Source organism: Octodon degus, unplaced genomic scaffold (genome assembly GCF_000260255.1).
Source record: "Octodon degus isolate 3935 unplaced genomic scaffold, OctDeg1.0 scaffold00387, whole genome shotgun sequence".
Lineage (NCBI taxonomy): Eukaryota > Metazoa > Chordata > Mammalia > Rodentia > Octodontidae > Octodon > Octodon degus.
In genome coordinates this window covers 593,507-601,314 of record NW_004524963.1, presented here as the reverse complement: position 1 = coordinate 601,314, position 7,808 = coordinate 593,507, and the positions used below count along the sequence as shown (strand labels likewise).

The following is a 7,808-nucleotide window of genomic DNA, read 5'->3' as shown; positions in this document are numbered from 1 at the left end:
ATTAGGTAATGAGGGGACCATCCTCAACTTGAATAAGCATTCATATAAAAATGCCCAATGTGATGGCTCCTATCATTTTCCCAGCACAGAGGAGTTTGCGTCAGAAGGACATCACATCAAGACCAGCCTGGAAAGTCACTTGCCTGGTGAGTTCCTTGCTCAAAACACCAGTATGGAAGGCCGGGGATATAGCTCACCATGATGGTGCTAGTTCAATTCTCGGGACTAAAAAAGAAGAGAGAAGCTAGCAGCATGCTTCACCATGAGAAACCACAAACTTCCTGAGTGGGATGAGGAAGGATGCGAGGGGCCCCTTGCCCAGCCCGCTCCAGCCCTACCTGCGTGTCCCGGCTGCTGCACTCACACAGGAAAGGGGAGGAGCTCAGGGCGGGAGGGAACAGAGAGAAGGGGCTCTGCACAGGGATGACACTAGAGTCTATGCAGAAAATCCAAAAGATTTAACCAAAGAATAAGAAATTCCTGGATCTAATATGTGGTGACAACAAGGTTGACTCCAGGTTAATATAAAAGTCAGTTCCTTTTCTGACCCCAGCAGCGAACGGAGAGGTGACATGGAACATACACGAGCCCTGTGCACCCCTCTATCTCTGTGTAAGTGGCAGGACACTGGCACTGAGAAGTTGGCAGTGAAGGGAATATTACAGCATTTAGTCAACAACACAGGTCAGGGTTGCTTTAGAAAGTGGTTTTTCAAGCCAGTTGTAGGGGCAAGTATCTGTAATTCCAGCCCTGGAGGACGCTGAGTCAAGGATCCTAAGTTCAGAAGCAGCCTGGGTAGCGCAGCAACGTAGGAAGACCCTGTGAAAGATCAGTGCATGGAGCCCACAGCATTCTGTTGCAGGAAACACTTCACAAAGATCATCTGATGATGGCTAATGTGGCTCTCAGCCCGTAACAGGGGCTAGGACAGCTTCTTGCATTACTTTTTACCTCGCCTCGATCTAATTGTTGTACATTTTTTTCCTGTTATTTGAACAAATTCCAGATTGTCAGCCAAAAGGATGGAGCCTCTTTCATACACACTGGAGAATACTGTAATTACAGTTACAGAAATTGTCACCTGACAGTAGAGCAGGGCACAAAGGGTGCAAAGTGAGACCTGAACCTGGCCTGGGGGAACAGCCTCACCTATTGAGCTGGGAAAGGAACAGGGGCCCTGGGTGGAGCCTGCAGAGAGGCAGAGGGGAAGCATTGTGCTTCCCTGTGCGACAATCACTGTGTGGCACCTGCTGAGTCACCATGCGGGTACCAGAATGGCTTCCTGTAGCTAAATAGAAGTCCAGCTCTGCACCATATTTTTTTGCTGGAACCTCATGAGACCATCATGTTGCTCCCTGGCCTCCAGCACTCCAAACAGTGACTGTCATCCATTGTCTTTATGTCTTGGAGGAGTCTTGAGACCTTCTTTGGCTGTGCTGAACCTCAAATAGCAGGATCCCCAGCACCATGAGGACCAGGCCAGCCAGGACCATCTGAATGAGATTCTCTGCTGTGTAGTCCACGGGATGTGGGCCTAGGTTGGGACAGAGAGGTCACAGAGGTCAGGACAGAGATTCCAGGGTCCCTTCTGTCCACCCAGCAACCTATCTGCCCTGGATAGGCCTGGGCCCATGGTGTCCAGCCCATAATGGAGAAGTCTCCTTTCCTGTCTAGGTTCTGAGTGCATCTGTGATGGGCTGATGGTGTCGGCGGTTCCTGTGTACCAAGTTCATGGAGCAGGAGCTGCAGTGCCAGAGGGACCCAAGCTGTGCCTGAGCTCCACATCTGGTGTCTCCTCCTACTGAGATAGCTCTGTGTGGTCCTGGACCAGCTCTCTTCCTCCTGTGGCAAGTTCCCTCAGGCCCATCATGGGATTGTTCAGGCTCCCCATACTCCCTGAATGCAGACCTTGTGTCTGACACACTTATGAGCAAACGGTATGTGACCTACCAGTGATCAGGATGCATGAGAGTGAGGCTTCCTGAGTTGAGAAATAACTGAGCTCTTGGCCACCCTCTGCTCTGTGAGGGCCACCAAAGGATGAGAGCTGACTGCCATGGAGTGGGGTTTCCCTGCTCCTCCAGGGCAGGAACTAGGGGCCGGAGGCCAGGGCTCCTGAACATCCAGTCTGCTCTCACCACAGGGTGTCTCCTCGATGTCTGGACCTCAGACACCTCCACTCCTCTGACCAGGTCAGCAGTCACCCAGTGCTTACAGCCCAGGAAACTTTCAGGCTCCCTAATATCCCTTCCCTGCTCCCCTGGAGACTGGCCCTGTGAGGAAAACTGCAAACAGCACTTATGCGTGTTGTACTCCTCTGTGTCTGGGGAAAGTGTCCTTAGCACCCGTGTCACAAGGCCTGCTGTGGAGGCAGAGGGACAGCAGAGGTGCCGGCCATCAGGTGGGGGCACCAGGAGTGAGTGCTGATCCATGTCCTATCCCTCAGTCCAACCCAACTTCTCTGCCTCCACCTGTGTCTCCTGTGGCCCCTCTTTGGTTCAGGTCCTGGGAGACGTCTTGTGGAAGCCTGGTTAGGAAGCTTCCTCTCCCTGTTCCACATGTCCTGGGGTCTCAGGCCCATGTGAAGGCAGGACACAGAGTGACCTTGTGGGCTTACAGAGGACAGAAACAGAGATGCTTCCTGGGACACAGAGTCATGAGGGGCATAGAGGCAGTGCGATGTTGTTGGAGTCCTGGGCCACAAGTGACAAACAAGGAAGGGGCAGAATGGGGTGAGCCTGGGGAGTCTGACCTCCAAACCCGTCCTCCCCCTCCCCCTGAAGTGGGCTCCCTGAGCTACAGGGAAAGAATAAGAGCAGCTGCTCTGCCTGGCACCACCCCCACTGTCACCGTCACTGCACAGAGGGACAGGATGCCTGCAGTGTGGAGTCCTGGAGACTTTCCTGGGAGCCTCCGCCTATAAATTCTCGGAGTTCTCTAATGGAGAATTCTGCCTGGGACTGCTGACCTTAGGACTCTGATCTCAGACAGTGGGGGAATCAGCTGACCCCTCCTTGGACAGAAGGAAAGTGCCCTTGGTCTCTGTGACTGACACAGCAGGGTCACATCCCCTCCTAAGGACACTGTGGTTCCTCACAGCACTGAAAGGTATGGTGTGGCAGGGAGCTGTCCTGGAGAGAAGGAGGGCTCTCAGCAAGCTCAGCACCAGAGGAACTAGAAGGTCTGGGCCAGGCCTCCCCTTTACAACTGCAGACACTGAGGCCCACCCAGGATGGGCTGCTCTGAGTCCACATCTCCAGAGGAGGCTGAGCAAGCCCCACACAGGGCTTGGCCCCTATCATGACCCCTCCCAGCAGTGCCCTCACTCACCTCCCTTGGGTCCAGACTCTGGCAGGAGGGGCTGATCCTCAGGTCTTCCTAGGAGGGGTGGGCAGGTGAGGGGCTGGGCTCCCTGCTCCCCAGGTCAGCTGCTGCTCCTCCCTAGGCTGCACACCATCTCCTTCAACTGTGAAACAACCCATGGAGCCCAGATTCCAAGCCTGGGGATCCAGCTCCTTTCTCACTTCTCTGTTCTTGGACAACTGCAGAGCTCAGACTGGAAGCAGCACTGAGATGCTCTGAGCATCTCCAGGCAGCCTGGACACAGGACAGGGTGACAGAGCTCAGGACTCTCCTCCTGTGTGGCTGTGCCCTGAGGTTGGACATGAAGTCACCCTGGGGATGAGGACCCAAGGGGGCGTGGGGCTGGGCTGTGCCAGGCTGGACCATGACCTTCCTCTCCCTGTGCTGGGGCCTCTTCCCTTTAGGCACATGCAAGACAGGGTGGATGGGTGATGACCACAGGCCCAAGGAGTACGCATCCTTTCTTGGTTCTACCAGAGCCCCTCACACCCACCCAGTACACAGAAGCCATGGGAGAGTTCACAGGGAGCCTGAGTTCAGCCATGCTTCGGTGACAGGCAACACACCTGACACTGTGAGCTCCAGGGGATGGCTGGGCTGTGACAGCAGGTGTGGAGAGGAGTTCCGAGAGCCATAGCACCTATACGTGCCGCCAAGGGCTGAGCTCGCAGCTCCCATGGAGAATTCTGCCTGGGACTGCTGACCTTGGAACTCTGATCTCAGACGCACCGGGGGATCGGCTGCCCCCTCCTTGTAGAGAAGGAAAGTGTCCATTGGGCTCTGTGACTGACACAGCAGGGTCACATCCTCTCCTGTGGACACTGTGGGTCCTGGCTGCACTGAGAGGGAGGTTGTGGCAGGGAGCTGTCCTGGAGAGGAGAGGGTGATGAGAGATGGCCTGAAGTATTGGCATGAGTCCTCAGCAGGGCAGTCTCTGAGAATGCTCAGTCTCTGTCTCCCCTGACTGCCCTCCTGACCTCCTTGTCTCTGTCTTTCTCACTCCAAGTGGGTGTCTCTCCCTCCTCACTCCAAGGGATGCCAGACACCCTACCCTCCCACTGACCATTACCTCCTCACTTCCCCAGTGAGTCCTCAGAGAATCTGGATCCCTGACAAACCCAGGGCTGCTCACCTGGGATCAGGATATCCATGTGGTCTCTGAAGGCAGACCACTCAAAGAGGCTCTGTCCACCATAGCATCAGTAGACACCTCCGTGGGAGCTCTCCCAAGAATCAGACAGAAATCAACATTGAAGAGCCAAGGCTGGGCCTACCAGACAGGGCTCTCTGGGAGGTCACCACTCCTATTCTCCAACAGAAGGGATCTGTCATAGCTGAAGTCAGAGCCACACTGGACAGTCACACTCTGTCCAGGGGCCAAGACAGTGCCCTATTTGATCAGGAGGGAGGGCTTCCTGGACAGCCTTGGAGTGAGGAGAGACTTGGCTAAGGGGCTGCCTGGTCCCTGCCCTCCTGTCCTGCTGTATGGGTCTCCCTGACTGTCACACTGAAGTTTATAACGCTGTAGATGTTCTGACCCAACTTCCTCTTGGGGATCCTTGTAAGAGGGCCCTGTCAGTTAGAAATTCTACCATTACTGGGTCAAAGAAAGGACTTACTCACCTGAGAAAAGAATCTCCAGGGCAGCACTGGGCTCTGACCACACTTGGGGAGTTTTCTGGTAATAGCCGTAGCACCTGAATATCCACCTCTTCCTGGGGGTCACTGGGCCCACAGGGAACAGGGCCCGGAAGTGCCCTCTGGATCCTTGTTGTGATTTCAGTGTCCAGAAAAGCTTGTCTGCTCCTTCCTCAGTCACAATGAACCTGTCAAATCCCTCCTGTGACCCACACTGGAGGATGATGTTCCCTCCTGAAGTCAACACAAGACTAGACAAGGCTGAGAGGCTGGGTTTGCTATGGAAACCTAGAAGAGGAGGCAGAATGAGAAATGGACTCACACCTCTCACACTGTCTCCAGGGCAGACCCACCTTCCTGAGGGCAGAACCTAGGCTGGGACCCTGAGTGTCCACTCACCTGTCACCACCAGCTCCAGGTCATCACTGTGTGATGAGCAGCCTGCAAGGTTGCAATAGTAACAGCGATACCATCCTGCATCCTCTTCTCTCATGGATGAGATGGAGAATTTGCCCTTGCTCCCGGGCTCAGGTGAGGTCTGTGTGTCTGAGAATGTCAGGCTGCGCTCTCTGTACAGATGGTATTCCCGGGCCTCCAGGGTCCCCTCACACCACAGGGTCACAGGACTCCACAATGGTATCACAGAGCCTGGCTCAGCCCAGAGCCTGGGTTTGGGGAGGGTCCCTGCAGGGAAATCACAGCTGGGTCCCAGGGCCTCCTCCTCCCTCAGAGCCCAGCTCTCAGCCCCAGGACACTTTAGACTTCAAAGCACCAGCCCACACTTGCTGTGCTCCATCCCCACCGCCCAGAAGTGGCCCCTTGTCCCAGCATGAGGAGGGACTGAGGATAGCTTAGAACACTCTCACCTGCCTGCACTCCTGTCCTGCTCCCCAGGCTCAGCCCTGGAAGAGAGATCCCTGTGAGAGGTTCTCCCTGGGGCCTGAGCAGGTCACTTCCTCCCCAGAGCCTCCTGAGCCCCGTATCTCCTAATGGACCAGAGGGTGGCCGTGGGCTTGCAGATTCTGGGTTCTGCTCCCCATCTTAGGTTCTTACCAATAAGCAGCAGAAGTGCCGTGCATGTGCTGGTCATGGTGACTCCAGGTGAGACTGTGTGCACGGATGACACCATCGAGCCTGACACACGGAGCTGTGCAGCAGGGGCTTGACTTTTGCCCTTCACAGTGTGACCACATCAGGAGGCCCACAGGAAGTGGAGCTGACTTCAGCTGTCATCTGCTTGCTTCTTCCCAGTTCAGAACCTGACTAGGCTCCCAACTAATGTGGAGTTCCCCTTCCTTCCGAGTGCTCCTGAGTGCTCCTCACCTCAGTGATGCCAGGACACAGCAGCCAACAGGCCTAGAGCCCTCCCGAGCTGGCCCTTCCAGGGCATGGTTACCCTATACTGGTCCTGGTTTCCCCAGCCCCCTCAGATCTCATCCCTCTCTCAGCCCTTCCATCTGCATGTCATGGTCCTGCTCATCAAGGCCGTCCTGACACGGCCCTGGAGATGCTACAGGGAGGACTAAGGCTGCCATTTTAGGTGGAAGAGTGCAGAGATGTACTGTGCCTGAACTGTAGTAACCTCCACCAAGCTCAGGGGTGGGGACAGAGATGCTCACCGTAGTGGCTGGCACTCAGGGTGTTAGGGAACCTGCAGAGGCTGGGAAGGAGCAGGGCAGGCATTCTCTGAGAAGAAGGTCAGCTGTGTTAATAGAATTGAAAACCAGTTCTTGCAATTGTGCACTGGCTTTGTTTTGCATTTTTTGTAGTGTCTTGGAGTTCCTCGATCCATTATATAGTTGAAATGTTTCATGTTTTTATTTTTACCAAATTTAAAACATGAATTTCTAACTATGAATTTTCTTTTCATTTCTTTGATTGCTTTATTGCATTTTTTCTGCTTCTTTCACTTTAACTTAGTTGTCACAGATTGCACTCAGACTCCAGGCATCCTAAGAAAATGCTCCAGCAGTGAAGTACATTCAGCAACCTTTCCAAGTTTTTAAGCTTGTATTTATTTTATTAGTTCATTTCTTTGGAACTGAGACTGGAACTCAGGAATTCATGCTTACCCAGCAGGCCCTGTGCCCATGAACTGAATTCCCGGCCCCCATGTTCAAACTGTAAGTTGTGGAAGTGTTTCTCTGAGATGCCCAGCACAGGCCTGCCTCCTGCTCTCCCCATGTCTTCTGTAGATTCCTGTTTTGTGGTTCCCATGAGGCTTCTGGGACATGAGCTGCTCTTTCCACAACACATTCTCTCCACAGAAGTTCATCTCAAGAGCACTCGGAGAGTCTGTGTTCAATTCCTTCCCATGCATCATGTTGTTGCTTAATTTAGGAGTTCTAAGTCCATTGTCTAATATTATTATTTTTTGAAATAATTTTATTGATAAACAAATAGCAATGAGACAGTTACAAATCAAATCGGTAGGACAGTTTCAATAATTAACACACTGCATACAATCAATCTTCTTAGTGGTTAATTGCTGTACAAAATGGAGACTTGATTTCTTATTTACAAACACCATTAGAACAAATCATTCTATTCATTAAGAGAATGTAACTATATATCTATCCTAACCATTTTGAATACACAGACACAAAATAAACATACATCTGTATACCCTTTTTTGTTAAGTTCCATTATTTGAATATTATAGGTGTGTAAACTCAGCAAAATATTCTAAAAGAGTCCAGTAGCCCATAATAGCAATGGGTCTTCAGCTTAACTGGCAAAGTGAGAAATTGTTGACCTGAGTCCTCAACAGCTCAACATAACAGCATGGCTTTATTTCTTATATTTTC

General features: G+C 52.6%; 1 pseudogene; it reads right to left on the bottom strand.

Moving 5' to 3' along the window:
• Positions 1–406: 406 nt before the first annotated feature.
• LOC101582069 lies at positions 407–6,091 on the bottom strand (annotated as a pseudogene).
• Between the last annotated feature and the right edge of the window lie 1,717 nt (positions 6,092–7,808).